This window comes from Magnolia sinica, chromosome 11 (assembly GCF_029962835.1).
Source record: "Magnolia sinica isolate HGM2019 chromosome 11, MsV1, whole genome shotgun sequence".
Classification (NCBI taxonomy): Eukaryota; Viridiplantae; Streptophyta; class Magnoliopsida; order Magnoliales; family Magnoliaceae; genus Magnolia; species Magnolia sinica.
In genome coordinates this window covers 78,200,082-78,219,082 of record NC_080583.1, presented here as the reverse complement: position 1 = coordinate 78,219,082, position 19,001 = coordinate 78,200,082, and the positions used below count along the sequence as shown (strand labels likewise).

At 39.7% G+C, this 19,001-nt stretch overlaps 1 non-coding gene across 1 annotated transcript; it reads right to left on the bottom strand.

Moving 5' to 3' along the window:
• Window positions 1-3,102: 3,102 nt before the first annotated feature.
• LOC131219723 (small nucleolar RNA R71) lies at window positions 3,103-3,209 on the bottom strand. The gene has a single exon (XR_009158368.1). It is a non-coding gene; the product is annotated as a small nucleolar RNA R71 (small nucleolar RNA).
• Between the last annotated feature and the right edge of the window lie 15,792 nt (window positions 3,210-19,001).

The window sequence follows — 19,001 nt, the reverse complement described above, 5'->3', positions numbered from 1 at the left end:
CTCTGAGATTTTACATTCAATTGCTGTAGACGGGGATCGGTTCACCAAGTAGTAAGCCTTGTTAACGGCCTCAATCCATAAGTTATTGCCAATGCAGCATTACTTAACATGCATCGAGCCCTCTCCAAGAGAGTCCGATTCATCCGCTTAGCCACACCATTTTGTTCAGGCGTATAGCATACTATGTTGTGTCTGATGATCCCTTAATCCTTGCAATATTCATTAAACTCAGTAGAAGTAAACTCTTTACCATTGTCAGTCCTTAAAACCTTTATTTTTCGCCTTAACTGTTTTTCCACCATTGCCTTTCATTGTTTGAATATGGTAAAAACATTACGTTTCATAAATTAAATCCAAACTTTCTTGGAGTAGTCGTTAATGAACGAAATAAACTCAGTGGAAGTAAACTCTCTATCATTGTCAGTCCTTAAAACCTTTATTTTTCGCCCTAACTGTTTTTCCACCATTGCCTTTCATTGTTTGAATATGGTAAAAACATTACGTTTCATAAAGTAAATCCAAACTTTCTTGGAGTAGTCGTTAATGAATGAAATAAACCATGACGAACCCCCACTGAAAGCCTCTAGCGGTGGCCCCCATATGTCAGAGTGCACATTGTTGAGACTCAAATATTGCATATTTTCCTCCATTTATATCTTGGTTTTATGAACATGATAATGCTTAATGCTATATTTTATACATGATTGTATTGCAAGGTAAGTTTAAGAGCTTGGATTGAAAAGAATGCTAAAAGCATGGATTTAAGGCTCAAGAATTGCCAAAGTAATGAATGGGTCTTTCGAGGATTAAAAATTTCAAGACCCCGAGATCCAAGAAAACTAAGTGGAGAAGGAAGGAAGTCGAAAAAACAAAGTATTGAAATTCACTTCAAAATTTATGCCATCGACAGGACCACAGCTCGATGACATCGAATTTTCACAGGAAAATTAAGTTGGTTGCTGGACATATTGGATGCAATTCTCGATGAATCGAAGTCATGTTCGATGACTCAAAGAAGATGCTCGATGACATCGAACGCAACTCGATGGCATCGAATTTATTGAAGAAATTGAAGCAACTCGCTGGACTATTTTAGACACTTTATCAATAGATTGAATGAAGGTTTGATGACACAAGGACTTATGCAGTGCAAAAAAGTTACATAGTGCGTAAAAGCGCGACTTCCGAAATTTGAACACCCTTCGATGACATCGAATAAGTTACTCAGAGTTATGCGGACTGCGTAAATTTGAGACAGTTTTGTGATATTATGCAATGAAGGTTATAAACATGGGTTTCCATGCGATTTTTAGGAATCTAGGGTTTGGAAGAGCAGAGCAAAGGGGTGGAGCCGTCATCCAAGAGTTTCTTTTTCTCTTCTTCTTAGTTTTTAATGCTTTCTTGTAGGGGTTTTGAATCCAATCATGTCCATGGTTGGCTAAATCCCTTAGTTAGGGCTAAGGGGTGAAGCTTGTGGCGTGATTTGGATGTTTTTCTTATTTGGTTCTTGTTCTTGTTGAACCTCTTTGATTATAATTTGATATTTAAGGAATACTTTTCCTTTTTAATGGTTTGTTATGACTTAAATTACAATAGATCTGCAATAGCTTTAAGTATATTCTTTTCATGCTTTGAGATTATGAAATTCAGAAATCATGTTGTTCAACATCATCCCTTGGGCATGGTTAGGTGAGGTGAGGGAATCTCTTCTAATCTTCATAATTTTCCTATGTTTGGTTGCGGGATCGGTATATCATGTTGTTTACCATTGTCTCATGGGCATGGTCAGATGATGGAATCACTTCCAATGCTCACAACTCTCATCCGTTGAGAATTAGGTCAATGGGCATTCAGATATGATCTTATTTGTATACCTTTCAATTGAATAGGATGGGACTATAACTCCAATTGTGTTCCTTGAATCAAATAAGGAAATATCCTGATAGCTGCAGGTGGATCCCCTAGAAACCCTAGTTTCCATATTTGAATTTCTAAGTTTCTAATTAAATACCTCACAATTACTTCCTTTTATACCCAATTTAGATTTAAATCTTCTTCTAGTCCTACATCTAGTTACTTTCAGAATACACACAAGATTAGTCCTTGTGGATTTGACCTCAGTCTTATTAAGATTATTACTACATTGCGACCCTACACTTAGGGTTGTGAATAAGTTTTGGCGCCGCTGCCGGGGACTAACGGTGCATTTTTCTGAGATTAACTAGTTTTGGAATTAGGTTAAGATTAGGATTTGTTTACTTTCTATTTTTATATTAGAATTTTTCTAAATTATTTTTAGAAACTAACTTACTTTAATTCTATTTCTAGGTTAAAAACTTTCCTAATTTGTTTTTAGAAACTAACCTACTTTCCTAATTTATTTTTAAAAACTATTTTTTTCTATTTTGCAGGATTTTAATATAGAAACTTCTAATTTGGAAACTTTCTATTTCTAGGTTTCTTATTGCTTTAGGTTTCTTTCTTTTTAGGTTTAGGTTAACTTAGTTACTTGAGGGCTAAGAGTGTTTCATGCACAAGTGGGTCTGTGATAACACTCTACGTTTCTTAAGTGAAGGAGGATTGGTTGAGGGGTTATCTATCCATCATCGGATTAGACACCACTCGAGATCCACAGAGTTAATTAAAGTTATGGTTGCCAATCAACCGGCCAATCAACCTCCAAATCCACCTCAACCTTGGGTTGAGGAAATTCAAGATGAAAACGAGGTGCATCAAGCACCCCCACCTCGTATTTTGTGAGATTATTTACAACCGGCGGAAGTGAGCACACCTTCCTATATAGTTTTTCAAGAAAATATAAGACATATGGATATCAATCCAGAGGTAATCCAACTCCTTCCAAAATTTCATGGACTTGAATATGAAAATCCATATTTACACATAAAAGAGTTTGATGAGATTATACCCACTTTATATTTTTCGAACGTGTCTGAGAACACGGTTAGGCTGAAACTCTTTCCCTTCTCCTTGAAAGAAAAAGTTAAGACGTGGTTGCATTCGCTACATCCATGATCTATTGGCAGATGGAACGACATGACAAGGGAGTTCATTAAGAAAATTTTCCCATATCATAAAACCAACACACTTAGAAAGTCAATCATGAACTTTGCCCAAAAGGAAGATAAAACATTCTTCCAATGTTGGGAGCAGTTCAAGGATCTTGTCAATTCATGCCCACAATATGGTTTTGAAACTTGGCGAATAACAAGTTTTTTTAATGATGGGCTAACTTCTTCCATGCGCCAAATGGTCAAGACAATGTGCAATGGGGAATTCATGAATAAAGAGGTTGATGATGTGTGGGATTATTTTGACAAGCTTGCTGAAAACACACAATCATGGGACATCTCTCCAAAATCTAGCACCACTTCTAAGCCTACTTAATTAAAGGAGGGGCAAAATTTATCTTCTGAAAGAAGATGATGATATAAATGCTAAAGTGGCTAATCTCACAAGAAAACTCAAGGTCATGAAACTAAAGAAGGATAAGGCTACGGAAACTGTTTGCGGTGTTTGTGCTTGTAACATTCACATAACTGAAAATTGTCCAACAATATCTGCTTTTTAAGAGGTACTGAATGAGCAATCTAATGTCGTGAATAATTACCAAAGACTTTTCAGTGGATTCACTTCAAATGCATACAATCCTAGTTGGAGAAATCATCCAAACCTCAGTTGGAGGAATGGATAAACTGCTTCTCCTCAAGGATTCCCTAATCAAATTCTAAATCAAGGGAAACTTCAAGAGGATCCGGTTCCAAAGACTCTTCAAAATCAAGAGTGTTTCAATCAAGGTATGCTACAAGCCTTTCAAGACCTTACAAAGGTTATACAAGGGCTTGAGACAAAAAATATGATTGGGCAAAAAGGAAACCTTCCAGCTCAACCTCTTCCCAATCCAAAACAGTAATATGAAGTCAGCAACCCGAGCTCTTCAAATCAAATGGAGCAAGCTAAGTCTATCACCACTCTTAGGAGTGGGAAAATAATTGACAAATCTATTCCGGTAAGGGCTAAAAAGTCTAAGGATCCGAAAATAGATGAAACTGATAAACCTAACAACACTCCACAGGAGTTAGAGTTGGAACCTCAAGGCAAGCCGATTGCTCAATTTCTCCAATGGTTTATTACACCAAAACCTCTCTCTAACTCTCAGGATATTCTAGAGGTACTGAAACAAGTGAATGTCAACACTCCTCTACTAGATGTCGTTAAACAAATACTTTCATATGTCAAATTTTTGAAAGACTTATGTACGACTAAAAGATGGCAAAATATTCAAAAGAAAATCTTTTTAACAGAAAAAGTGAGTGTCATCCTAAAGAAAGATGTGCCACAGAAGTACAAAGATCCTGGTAGCTCAACCATCACTTGTGTAATTAGGAATTACTGGATTGAGCATGCACTTCTTAACTTAGGCGCGAGTATAAAACCAATCCCTTACTCGGTCTATGAACAACTGGGTGTAGGTGAATTAAAACCCACCCGGACCACATTACAATTTATCGATCACTCAGTTCGTGTACCGGGTGAGATAATTAAATATGTGTTGGTCTACGTTAACAAATTTTATTATCTAGTAGATTTTATCGTCCTAGATACTTAACTCATCGTGGATATGAGCACTCAAATTCCCGTCATTCTTGGTCGCTCATTCCTTACTACATCAAATGCAATCATTAATTGTAGGAATGGAGTGATGAATTTTTCTTTTGGGAATATAAGCAAACAGGCAGAGGATGTTGACGATGCCCATGATATTAATTTGATTGATTCTTTCGTGGAAGATAGAATACTTCTGACCTTATCCTCTAACTCTCTAGAGACGAGCATGGCCCACTCCCATGATTTAGATGATGATATGATTAGGGAGATGGGAACCATGCTTGATACTATGCCGGTACTTGAAATTAATCGATGGAGGCCACAATTTGAAGAATTACCCCATACTGATGTAATGCCTCTACCGTCTAACCTCAAGGTACCGGAGCTTGATCTAAAATCTTTACTCTCTGATTTAAAATATGTCTATTTAAGTCAAGATGAGACATAACCGGTGGTGATTTCTTCTCACCTTGAGCAAGAATAGGAGAGTATGTTTATCTCTACTCTCATTGACACAAAGGACGCCTTGGATGGTCGATTGCAGACCTCAAGGGAATTGACCCTTTGATTGTACTCACCGCATTTATCTAGAGGATAATGCGAAGACCTCCTAGAAACCACAACGTATATTAAATCCTAACATGAAGGAAGTGGTTATAGCCGACGGACTTAAACTATTGGATGTGAGCATCATATACCTCATATCTGATAATCAATGGGTGAGTCCAACTCAGGTGGTTCCTAAGAAGTTCGGATCACCATCATAGCCAATCCCAACAATGAACTCGTGCCAACCAGAGTTACTACTGGTTGGAGAATGTGCATTAATTACGGGAAATTGAATACTGTCAAAAAGAAAGACCACTTTCATTTGCCTTTCATTGATCAAATTTTGAAAAGGCTAACTAGTCACTCATATTATTGCTTCCTTAACGGGTATTCGGGCTACAACTAGTTAGAGATAGCCCTTGAAGATCAAAAAAAGATGACATTCACATGTCTCTTTGGCACCTTTGCTTACCGAAGGATATCATTCAGACTATGTAATGCCCCCACCACTTTTCAGCGATGTATGATAAGTATTTTTTCTAACATGGTAGGGCAATATCTAGAGGTCTTTATAGACGACTTCTCTGTCTTTGGTCCATCCTTCAGCGATTATTTGGAGAATCTTAAATGTGTGCTAAAGCGATGTGAGGAAAGAATTTGGTACTTAATTGGGAGAAGTGTCATTTCTTGGTTTATAAGGGAATTGTTCTTGGACATATCATCTCGTCCAAAGGAATTGAGGTAGATAAATTTAAAATCAATCTTATCTCTACCCTACCTCCATCCAAGAGCATACGTAACATGCGATCCTTCTTAGGACACGTTGGGTTTTATAAGATACTCATACAGGATTTTAGTCATTTCTCTCATCCTTTATGTAATCTACTTCAAAAGGATGTACCATTTGAGTGAACTGAGCAATGCTAAAAAGCTTGCTCTAAGCTCAAGGGTATGCTAACTACCGCACCTATCATGCAGCCACCCAACTAGAACATTCCTTTTCAAAATTATGTGCGATGCATCGAATTATGCTATTAGGGTGGTTTTAAGCCAAAGGAAAGAAAAGAAGCCCTGCGTCATTCACTATGTAAGTAAAACTCTAAATCCTGCCCAAGTGAATTACTCTACTACGAAAAAGGAACTCTTTGACGTGGTATTCGCTTTGGATAAATTTAGATCCTACTTGATTGGATATAAAATCATCATCTGCACTGATCATGCGGCGCTCAAGTACCTTCTTTCTAAGAATGATGTTAAGCCCTGCTTGATAAGATGAAATCTTCTACTCCAGGAATTTGATTTAGAAATAAAAGATAAAAAAGGAGTAGAAAACGTAGTGGTTGACCATCTCTCACGACTTGATCTTCCTGATTCCCTTGAGACGGCACCTATAAACGACATGTTCCCTGACGAATAATTGTTTAAAGTTTTTCACTCACCTTGGTTTACAGATATTGCTAATTATCTTACCATAGGTTTCACGCTAACACATTGAACTACGTAAGATAAGAAGAAATTCTTCGCCGAGGTATGCAAATTCTTCTGGGATGATCCGTATTTATTTAAATATTGCTTAGACCAGATTCTAAAGATATATGTGCCAGACAATGAACACCAAAGTGTCATCTCCTTCTGTCACTCTCAGGCCTGTGGTGGTCACTTTTCTGCTAAAAAGACCACGGCCAAAATTCTGCAGTGCAGCTTTTACTGGCCCACTATGTTTAAGGACACTCATGAGTTTTACAAAGCTTGTGAGCATTGTCAAAAGTTGGGAGCATTATCCCGTCGAAATATGATGCCTTTGAACCTCATTCTGATCATTGAAGCATTTGATTGTTGGGGCATCGTTTTCACGGGACCATTCCCCCAATCCTTTAAGAATTCATACATGCAGCTAAAAGTAGACTATGTCACTAAATGGGTTGAAGCAATCCCATGCCGGAATAATGACCATCAAACGGTCCTTAAATTTTTAAAAGAGAACATCCTTTCCCGGTTTGGAACGCCTCGAGCCATCATTAGTGATGGAGGCTCACATTTCTATAATAGGCTATTCGCAAACTTAATGAAGAAATATGGCATCTCTTATAAGGTAAGCACTCCATACCACCCAAAAATAAGTGGGCAAGCTGAGATTTCTAATAGGAAAACTAAACATATTTTGAAAAAAACGGTTAACCCTGATCGTAAGGATTAATCAATCCGCTTGACCAATGCTTTATGGGCTTACTGTACTGCATTTAAGACTCTCATTAGAATGTCTCCCTTTAGACTTGTTTATAGGAAGTCTTGCCACTTACCTATGGAGTTGGAACATAGGGCCTACTGGGCTATTAAGAATTGAATTTTGATTTGTACAACGCTGGCTTGCTACGCGAACTACAATTGAATGAACTCGAGGAAATCCTAAACGATGCGTATGATAACTCGAGAATTTACAAGGATAGGATAAAGGTGGCAGGAACATTCTTCGAAAATCAGTCTTGACTGGCCAAAAAGTCCTTTTGTACAATTCTCGGTTACATTTTTTCTGAGTAAACTTCGATCTCGTTGGACCGGTTCTTCAACTATTACTAATGTTTATCCTCATGGGGCCACTGAGATAAAGAATCCAAACAATGGCAATGTTTTCAAAGTAAATGGACATCATTTAAAGCCATTTGTTAAAAAATTTGATTCAAAGGACATGTCCATGCCTCTGACTGATCCTTTATACTAGGATTGACCTCCTAGTCTGATAGAGGTATAGTTAGGTTTATTGCTTTCATAAGGTATAGGACTAGGATAGTTTGCTTCCAATTTGTTTAGTTTTATTTTGTGCTAATCCATTTTATGCTACGATTCGTGAAAAAACCTCAAAATTCCTTCTTCAGGTACTATCTTTCCAACACTACTCCATTTCTTTCATTGTCTCATGTGCGTTACATGTTTATTTCTTTTACATTGAGGACAATGTAGATTTTAGGTTGGGGGTGTGGATTAGGTAAACTAATCAGTATTTTATTTAGTTTTAAGTAGAAATTGTGAAATTTTTAAAAATTTCAAACTAAAACTTGTTTGGAAGCGATAGTTTGTGTAATTAAGAATGCATTGAATAGGATAATAAGATGAAGATTGAATCTTGAATTGTTAGAGTTTGATCACCCGAGTAAACTTTCACCTAGGGTTCTTGAATGATTAAAAGGAAATTTGTATACCATGTTAATCTAAATCACAAAACACGTTCAATTTGCTTCCTTGGGATATGCTAAGATTTCCGATTAGTAGCATATGAATCATTAATAGATGCTGAGGATTGAGTTTGGACAATTTTATCCACCCTAAAAGATGAAAAACCAGTTAAAAAATAGGAGATCGATAAAAAGGCCATGAATGATGAAAAAGAATGAACAATGACAACATCTTTGAGGAGAATGAAAAAGGTTTCTGAAAAGGATGTAATGTCTTTATACAAAAAAAAAAGAATGAATAAGAGTAGTCGTCGATATAAAATCAAAAACTGAAAAAAGAAGAAGAATGGAATAAGTTCGGAATCAGTACTTGAATTCTTAAACTACTCTTGATATGATGAACATGGCTAACAGTATGAAGTGATGGTGTGTTCATGGAAAGTAAGTTGATATTCAACAAGCAAATTGTAAAAACTTTGTAAGACCCGTGTCCTAGTCCGTACCGTTCCGTTAGCTTCCGCGGTCTTTCCGGTCGAATTCCGGCAACCTTCGCACCATAACCAACGTTTGCGTGCGATCCTAAGCCAGGTCCTGCACACCGACGTCGGCTCGATCTGAAACCTATATCTTGGCGACCGCGCCGTCGCCGAGGTTCCAACGCCGCGACTTGCGCACTGAACCAATACGCAGGCTAGGAGATGTGGACCTACGTTTATTCCGAAAAAATGCCGCGCGTTGCGAATCTCGAGGGAATCTCTACGATATGTCCCATCAATCAATGTCAAGTACACTCCATACTTCAAGTACATCAACCCATCCCTACTTTTTCAAAAGTCCACTCTCTTTCCACCTCACCACTCCTCTTTTTCCAAATTTCAACCTCAACCATACCACTTTTACAAATTTTCAACCCAACCCATCACCCATCACACCTCACCCATCCATATCATCTCTCTCTCTCTCATTTGTCAAATCTCCCAAGCAACTCAAGCCTCACACGTCCAAGCTTCCCTCTCCCTCCCAAGTGTGGTCCACCTTCTCATCTTCCATCTACACCCTCTCATCTCTCATCCACACTATTAATCTCCCATCATCCACCGTCCAAGGCAAAGGCAAGGAGCATTTGAGGCCAAGGGAGCAAGGAGGAGGCTTAAAGGTGGGTGATCCACCGTTGAAATCTTGATCTTTAGGGCCCACTTGTTGTGGGACCCATTTTGATGTATGTGTTGTATCAATGGAGGGCCCATAGTGGCGGGGTCCCTCCTCTCTATCTCACCGTATATTTCTCTCTCTCTCTCTTTCATTGTGATGGTGTGGATCCCACCAATATGTGTTATATCTACCCCGTCCATCTACATCAGACGGTGTGGCCCACCCTATTGCAGATGATGATCCACACCATCCACTGTTTGGATGGGCCCAATGCATCTTTTTATATATATATATATAATATATATAATATAATATGTATTATATATATAATATAATATATATATTATATGTATATATTTGGTGGGCCACGTCCATGTGGGACCCACCACAATGCATGTGTTTATCCACACCGTCCAGCGTCACTGGACGCTGGACGGGCGAGCCTATCATGGAGTGTGTATACAGGCATGGGTGTGTATTTAAAAAAAAAAAAAAGAAAGAAGTGGTCGGCCTCTGATGCAAGCCCCACCTTGATGTATAAGTCAAATCCAAGCCATCCATCCTCTTCCTCAGAACATTTTAGGCGTTGAGCCGGAAGTTGAGATCAATCTGATAATCATACGGGCCATACCATGGGAAACAGTAATGTGTACCGTTGAAACCCGCTTTGATGTTTTTATTCGCCAAAAATGTGCTACATATCGGGCTTGTTTGGATGGTCTTGAGATATGGAAGCCAATGAACGGGGTGGATTTTTCTGATGAGGGCCCCACCTGTGAAAAACCGTGAGAAAACGATATTTAAAAAAAAAATTGCAATGCAGCAGCAGCGCTGCTGCTGTCAGAAGACGTAGGCAGCGCGCTTGCGGCTGCTTGGGCGGGCGGACGGTCTGGCAAGGCCCTCGCGGCCCAACTGTGGGCCCCACCTTGATGCATTTCGCCCATCAGCTCCGTGCATTTGATGGGTCCCCACGGACCAGCCGTCCATCCCAAAAATCAGCCTTATACGGAACTCATGTGAGTCACACCATTTAAAATCATGTGAAGACATGCCAAAACATATAAAATCACTTGGTGGGGCCTACCTGAGTTTTGGATGTTGCTGAAATTTGGTCTGGACCGTCAGACAGGTGGGACACATATAATGGGTGGGCTGGATTTGTGAACCACAATTCGGTGGGCCCCACATCCACCCCCTAGGTCTAGGTGACATTATAAACAGGTTGGACGTCAAATAAACGTCACGGTGGGCTCCCTGCCCACGTGACCTCATCAACAGGTTGGATGAAAATAAACATTACGGTGGGCCCCTCCCTGACCACGTGGCCCTGTGAATAGTTTGGATGTCAAATGAATAGCACGGTGGGCCCTATCCAGGCCCACGTGACCTTATGAATAGATTGGGTGATAAATAAATATTACAGTGAGCCCTACCCTGGTCCACATGACCTTATGAACAGTTGGTTGGAAAATAAACATTATGTTGGGCCCTAGGTTGCTTGGAAAATAAACACTACCGTGGGCCCCGGTCTGAATGACCTTATCAATGGGTTGGATGGGAAATAAACATTATGGTAGGCTCCACATGGGACCCACTTATGTATGTATTGTAAACCATACCCTCCATTAGAGTGGGCTCCATCATGATGCATGTGTTTCATCCAACTGTCCAACTATTTTGGGGATAATTTAAGGCCCATTGTTGAGGCCCACCTTGATTTGTATAGGGCCCATATTATGAGGCCCATTGTGAATTATGTAAGAATCGTGTGTTTAGGCCCAGCTTGATGTATTTGTGGCCTGCCCACTAAGGCCCACTTGAGATATATAAGCCTATGGTTTGAGGCCCATTTGATGTATTTGAGCCCTTGGGTCGAGGCCCAACAAGATCTATATAAAGCCCATTACAACGTGATTCTACCATGGTTCATGTGTTAATTATTGTAGTGGGCCATGCCTTGGGAACAATGTTGGTTTGACGACCACATTGCAAGTACAATGTTGGTTAAATGTCCGCATTGCCACTCTCCCTAAGGCTCATTAATAGGCCCATACCTGTAGTATATAGGCCATCTAGGCCCATCTTCATTTTGACCAGAGCCCATCACCATATAATATGTATAACATAGATCCATGATTCATGATCATACGCATCATATGTATGCCTGATATGAGAAGTGACTGATTATAGCATATGCCTTCGGGCAGATCGTTATGGACTCCCTGATAGGCAGAGTCGCCCCACATGAGCGCTCGGTACGCACAGGATTGTTGCATGTTTGGTAGAGTGATCCATGCACTTGCATTTGTGTGATCATGAATATTGTATGTCCTAGCAACATCAGGGCCATAACCTCCACAGACTCATCGTGGGTGGCTGGGTTGGATACCGAAAATGTTTGGTTCTAGCATACGGGCGCCATAGATATCCTTGGGTGAAAATCTCTAAACCCGATGGTACCAGAGGATGACTCCAACGTCGAGACTGAGTGGATATATGAGTGCACGAGGGCCGAATACCAGGAGGCCGCGTCTCCCACTGTGTCATGGTCGGTTGGAAAGGGGTGTGGCCTTACTCGCCTGAGGGTAGGGGGCAATACTAGGCTGAGTTTGACCAGCTCGTGAATAGGTCCGCTATCGACGTGTCAGATAGGTATTGGTAGACTATTAGCCAGGCGGATAGTGAGGTTTCTTACGCTCATTTGGACTATGCGGCTTGGAGAGCGGCAGTGCCTCTTGGAGTATACTAAACCCTAATGATTATCCAGAATGAGAACTGTACTGATACATGATGAGGATTGGCATGTTTGAGTTGCATCTCGCATCGCATGGCCGTGTTATGGCCGATAGCATTCATATCTTGCACCGCATAGCCTTGGTAAGGTTGATTGCATTCATGTGCTCATCACCATGATTCCGCATTACTCTAACCTTGCATTTTGAGCACGCTTATAATACGCACATACTTACACCACCCTCTAAGCTTTCTATAAGCTTATGCACGATTGATGCGTGCAGGTGACGTCAGGACGCAGTCGCAGCCATAGTCTCGCCGTAGTTGGAGCGTGCAGCCGAGCTTTTGGAGTTTTATTTCTTTCGTTACATTATATTTTCCCCTTCAGACGCATTGTACTTAAAAGTTTTTGATCATAGTGGATTTTGTGGTGGTGTTCTTGTGGTTATTGTTCGTGGGTTATGCTTTTGGATATGCTCATTATTAATCAGACTGATGATTATAGATCCTCCTTGTAGTATCCCAGGATCGGAACCTGGTGAATGGGTGCCGGGAGTCGAAATGGGGTTCTACGGAGGCTGTCGGTGCCGGATTCGGCGATAGGAAATTTTGTGAGCCCGGTTTCCGAGTTTGGGGCATGACAAACTTGATACATGAATTTATGATTTTAAAACCGATAAAGAACCTATTTGATTGATTGCTTATGTGATTTGACTCTAGGTTTTCAAAATCTCACTTTCTTAACTCTACTCATTCATACTTAATTGCACAAAAGATTATTTTCTGAATAAGGATTTGAACTTTGAAGATGGAAGATTATTTTATGCATATTTTTGCTCGGGACTAGCAAAATGCTGGTTGGGAAGTGTGTTGAAACTCAAATATTACATATTTTCCCCTACTTATATCTTGGTTTTATGAACATGATAATACTTAATGGTATATTTTATACATGTTTGTATTGTAAGGTGAGTTTAAGAGCTTGGATTGAAAAGAATGCTAAAAGCGTGGATTTAAGGCTCAAGAATTACCAAAGTAAAGAATGAATCTTTGGAGACCAAGATTGAAGATTTCAAGACCCCAAAATCCAAGAAAACCAAGTGGAGAAGGAAGGAAGTCAGAAAAACAAAGTGTTGAAATTTACTTCAAAATTTGTGTCATCAACCACTTGTCGATGACATCGAAGCCATAGTTCGATGACATCGACCACAGCTCGATGACATCGAATTTTCAAAGGAAAATCAAGTTAGTTGCTGGACATATTGGATGCAATTCTCGATGAGTCGAAGTCATGTTCGATGACTCAAAGAAGATGATCGATGACATCGAACGCAACTCGATGGCATCAAATTTATTAAAGAAATTGAAGCAACTCGCTAGACTAACACTTTATCAATGGATCGAAGGAACGTTCGATGACATAAGGACTTACACAGTGTGAAAAAGTTACACAGTGCATAAAAGCACGACTTTTGAAATTTGAACACCCTTCGATGACATCGAAGGACATTCGAACGAGTTACGCGGACTGCGTAAATTTGAGGCGGTTTTGTGATTTTATGTGATGAAGGCTATAAATATGGGTTTCCTTATGATTTTTAGGATATCTAGGGTTTGGAAGAGCAGAGCAAAGGGGTGGAGCCATCATCTAAGAGTTTCATCTTCTCTTCTTCTTAGTTTTTAATGCTTTCTTCTAGGTTTTTGTATCCAATCATATATATGGTTGGCTAAATGTCTTAGCTAAGGCTAAGGGGTGAAGCTTGTAGTGTGATTGGGATGTTTTTCTTGTTTGGTTCTTGTTCTTGTTGAACCTCTTTTATTCCAATTTGATATTTAAGGAATACTTTTAGTTTTTAATGGTTTATTGTGACTCAAATTACAATATATCTGCAATAGCTTTGAGTATCTTCTTTTTATGATTTGAGATTATGAAATTAGAAAATTTTGTTATTCACCATCATTCCTTGAGCATGGTTGGGTGAGGGAATCTCTTCTAATCTTCACAATTCTCCTATATTTGGTTGTGGGATCGGTATATCCTGTTGTTTGCCATTATCTCGTGGGCATTGTCAGATGATGGAATCACTTCCAATCCTCACAACTCTCATCCGTTGAGAATTAGGTCAATGGGCGTTCAAATATGATCTTATTGATATACCTTCCAATTGAATAGGATGGGACTCTAACTCCAATTGTGTTCCTTGAATCAAATAAGGAAACATCCTGATAGTTGTAAGTGGATCCCTGGAAACCCCAGTCCTCTAAATTCTTAAGTTTCTAATTAAATACTTCACAATTACTTCCTTTTATACCCAATTTAGATTTAGATCTTTTTCTAGTTCTACTTCTAGTTACTTTCAGAATACACACAAGATTAGTCCTTTTGGATTCGACCTCAATCTTACCGAGATTATTACTACATCGTGACCCTACACTTGGAGTTATGAACACACATAATCAAGCACTCCTTTACATACATGTTTTTCAGATTTAAAAGATAATCTATATTGTTTACCATATATACAATGCTCACATATATCTAAATTAGAATTTTTAAAGGATGGAATCAAACAACGATCAGATAGTACTTTCATGCTCCGCTCGCTCATGTGGCCCAGACGAGCATGTCACATACGTACATATGTGAAATCTTCAACAACTGCTACCACTCCACCTGCTGAAGTGTTCCCGATCAACTTGTAAAGGTTTTCGTGCCTTTGCGCTCTCATAACCACGAGTGTCCCTTTTTGAAACTTTAAGGACACTATCAATATCAGTGAACTTGCATCCTATAGTCTCGAGTGCACCGAGAGAAATCAATCTTTTCTTCATATCAGGAACGTGTCTGACATCAGTCAAGGTACGCTCCATCCCATTAAACATCTTGATGCTCACCGTACCAATAACCTCAATATTACAGATATTGTCATTGCCCATAAAGACCGGTCCATCAACACATTCCTTATAACTAGCGAATCAACTCTAATAAGGAGTCATGTGATATGATGCTCCTGTGTCAAGGATCCATTCATCTTTATGATTGTCACATAAGTGACCAATCATAGACACAGAGAGAACATCACCACCACTTGTGTCTTCATCAGATGTGACAACATTGGCCTCCTTGGAAGAAGCTTCTAAGTTTTCTTTCTTCGCTTTAGGATTAATACAATCCTTCTTTATATGTCCAGACATCCCATAGTTTCAACACTTTAGTTTTCTTTTCTCTTGCCCTTAGATTTGGATCTAGATCTTAAAGATCCTGTACCTTGCTCAGAATTCTTGTCTCTCGTAATCAGTGCATCGGAAGATGTCCCCATGTCGTCGTTTAGCTTTCTCATGGCCTTCCCTTGAAGGGCTGAGATAACAGTGTCCACACTCAGGGTTTTATTTGTGGTGCATATCACGTCCTTGAATGACTCATACGATGTCGGAAGAAAATTCAGCAACATACATGCTTGTTCATCATCTTTGATCACTTCCTCCGTATCCAATAATTTATAAACCAATTTATTAAAGTTGCCAATGTAGGCCTCCGGATATCCACCCTCTTCCATCTTGAAGTTATACCACTGTAGCTTCAAGTGTAGGAGATTTTCAGAGAATTTTTTCATATAGATATCCTCTAACTTCACCCATAAACTAGCTGCAGTTTTCTCCCTTAAAACATTATAGAGAACCTCATCCTTGAGACACAAACGGATTAAGGATAAGGCCTTCTTATCAAGGGTATTCCATTCATAATCAGTCATAGTAGACCTTTTCGGCTCAAGAGCACCATCCTCACCTTGCTTGGTTAAAGAACTGATCATCTTGATCTTCCATAACTCAAGGTTATTTTTGCCTGAGTACTTCTCAATATCATACCTAGTACTTCCCATTATTGCTAATCCTGCAGATTCAAATCCGTGCCCCAACGATTGCTCTGATACCACTTGTTAGGGATTGGGCTACGGAATCATACAGAGATGGATCTAGGATAGCAATCCAAGAGCACCAAGCAAACACAAGAGAGCACAAAGATTTAACATGGAAAATCCCTTCAGGAAAAAACTACGGTACAAAGCGACAGAATAATACTATGAAAGCATAAATTATAAAGAGAGAGAACTTACCCGATTCGAACAACCTCGAATCTCACCCTTATTATACCTTTTGTAAACCCTAGAACCCTTTTAATATCTTTAGAAAGCCTTAAGATGATTTAGAATGACCCTAGGAACTCCTATTTATAGTTTAGGAAACTCTACTTTCGCACTGACTTACAATAGTCTGGAAACCGCCTCAAATTTACATAATCCGTGCGCAATCTGCGTAACCTTTGACTAGTCGAGCCAGAGCTTCAACCAATTGAAGGGACCTTCGACTAGTCGAGCATGTCCTTCGATTGGTCAAGGATCATGGAAATTCCAATATACTTTGTTGTTGGACTTCGAGCTGAAGTTTCTTACGCTAGTTGAACTTTTTCAGATTTAAAACATCTTTTAAAAACAGAGCACACGTGTAATCTTTTAGAAAAACATCCAAGGCAGAGCACCCCATGGCAATCACAATTTCCAATTAAGTACAATGTTCGCTATGAAGGTACACATAATCAATACTCAGAGTTTGTAATTAAATAATTCCATACGTTCATCATGTAAGGTAAAACACAAGTGCATCCACATACATTTCATAATCATCCTCATAATCAAAATAAGACATAATTCAATCAACAACATTTATTGAAACTAAAATAAAGCATTTCTAAATATTATATAGAGAAACAATATTAACAAAACTTAACATACAATATGAACCAGAAATTTACAAATCGAGAGAGGTCACCTACCTGATTTTATGAAAATTGATCTAAGGAAAGTCTAAATTCCTTGGTGGTTGTTTGGATGTTCCAGATTCTACGATTTTGACATGCAATAACACGGCTGACATACAATAACACGGATGTTCCTGATTCCACAGTCGAGCTTACTCGGATTTGAGTCCGGATCTTGTGAGGACTACGAAAATCTGAGGCGGTTTTGCAAGGGGTGCGAAAGGGAGTTTCCTAAACTATAAATAGGGGTGCCTAGGGCCTTTCTAGGTAATGCAAGAGGGTTTCCTAAAGCTTTGCAAGGGTTTGCTAAAGGGTTTAGGGTTATCAAAGGTGAGAAAGAGAGAGAGAGAGAGAGAGAGAGAGAGGGAGAGAGAGAGAGAGAGAGAGAGAGAGAGAGAGAGAGAGAGAGAGAGAGGAAGCTTGTAAAAGGGAGGTTATTATGCTCGTAGAGGTGATCTACTGTGCACTCGACATTCACCGCTTCTACGTTATAACACCCCATACTTTACAATCCTCAGGTGTTACCATAAAAACCTAACTTAGTATATGCACAAGTTGACTCATTGAATTGTTCACTTCATTTTAACATATATCAGATCATTAGGAACCATCTCCATCCATGGATTGAGTCATCCAATTGTTGATTTACATTGCATCACCAAAGAATTCACATCAACTAAGCTTTGTTAAATTGACAAAGTTGTACGAACTCAATTTTGGGAACGAGGTCGTCGAAACCACCATCCATTAGATATTGATGTCTGATGAGATGAAATCCCCACCCTATTGTAACTAATGGGCTATTCAATCCCATATTAGCCATTGAATCCCATGTAAGCAGTCCCTAGAGTCATTATACCTTTAAAGTTTAAAATTGGAATTTATCTGACCGTTGGTTCAATAGAGATCATAAAATGAAGTTAAAATCTTATGGTATGGCCCATCTAAGCTGCAAAATCTACCTGACTTTTATCCTAACACCTGAAATAATTTATTAAAACATTTAGACGGTGTGGATTGATCAGATACATCGCAGTGGACCCCACAATGTGAATTGTGTACACAAGATACACGTCCACACGCAGTACACCGAAACCATCAACACGGTTTGACCGTGCTGACCCGAAAAACCTAAATGAAGAGAGATTTTCTCTCTTTTCCCGCCCGTGATGGTGTTTGAAAAACACCGTCCGTGTGTGTTGCATAGGGCCCACCATCATCCATCATAGCAATGATCTGAACCGTCCATCACGAATCTGGGAATGTACTGATCAAAACCATGTTGATTTCACATGGAACTACACATGTGTGTATTCACAAACACGAGCGCAAGTGGAGTTGTGTGTTAGTGTTTTTCCCAAAACGGGAATTTCGTTGCGCTGCCAGGCTACCTACGCACATGCGGGATTCTCCTTCGATCCTAACCCTCCGTGCAAATCGATCTCAGCCACCGATCTCTCTCCGCACTTTGGGGTTTTCATTGCAATGAAACAGCCGCCGCAACACCTAAGCACGCTAACGACATGGAGTTTCACCCTGACTGTCCAAATGGTGGGTTCCATAAGGCCCTTATGACCCATCTGAGCCACCCAAACGTATCAGATCGTAGGATCAACAGAACCTTGTGAAAGTGTCATGATCAGTCGATCATGTTCTCCAAATGGTCGTGGAACCCATCTTCTTTAAAACCGCAGCTAATCGGCCGATTAAGGGCCGATGTTTCTAGGCTTCTATATGGCTAAATAGCCGGTTTTAGGGCTTCCTTTCTAAAGATAGAAAAGCCATAAGGATTGGAATGTGAGCGCCGTTTCAGCTGCAGCAATGGGTGGAGCTATCTCGGTCCGAGTCGCTGCACGTTCGGGCGAGTCCAGATCCATACACCCCTTCAACAGAAAGATAGGGTAAAGAAGAGGAGAAGGAGAAGAGGAAGGAGAGAAAGAAGATCAGTTGTTGGA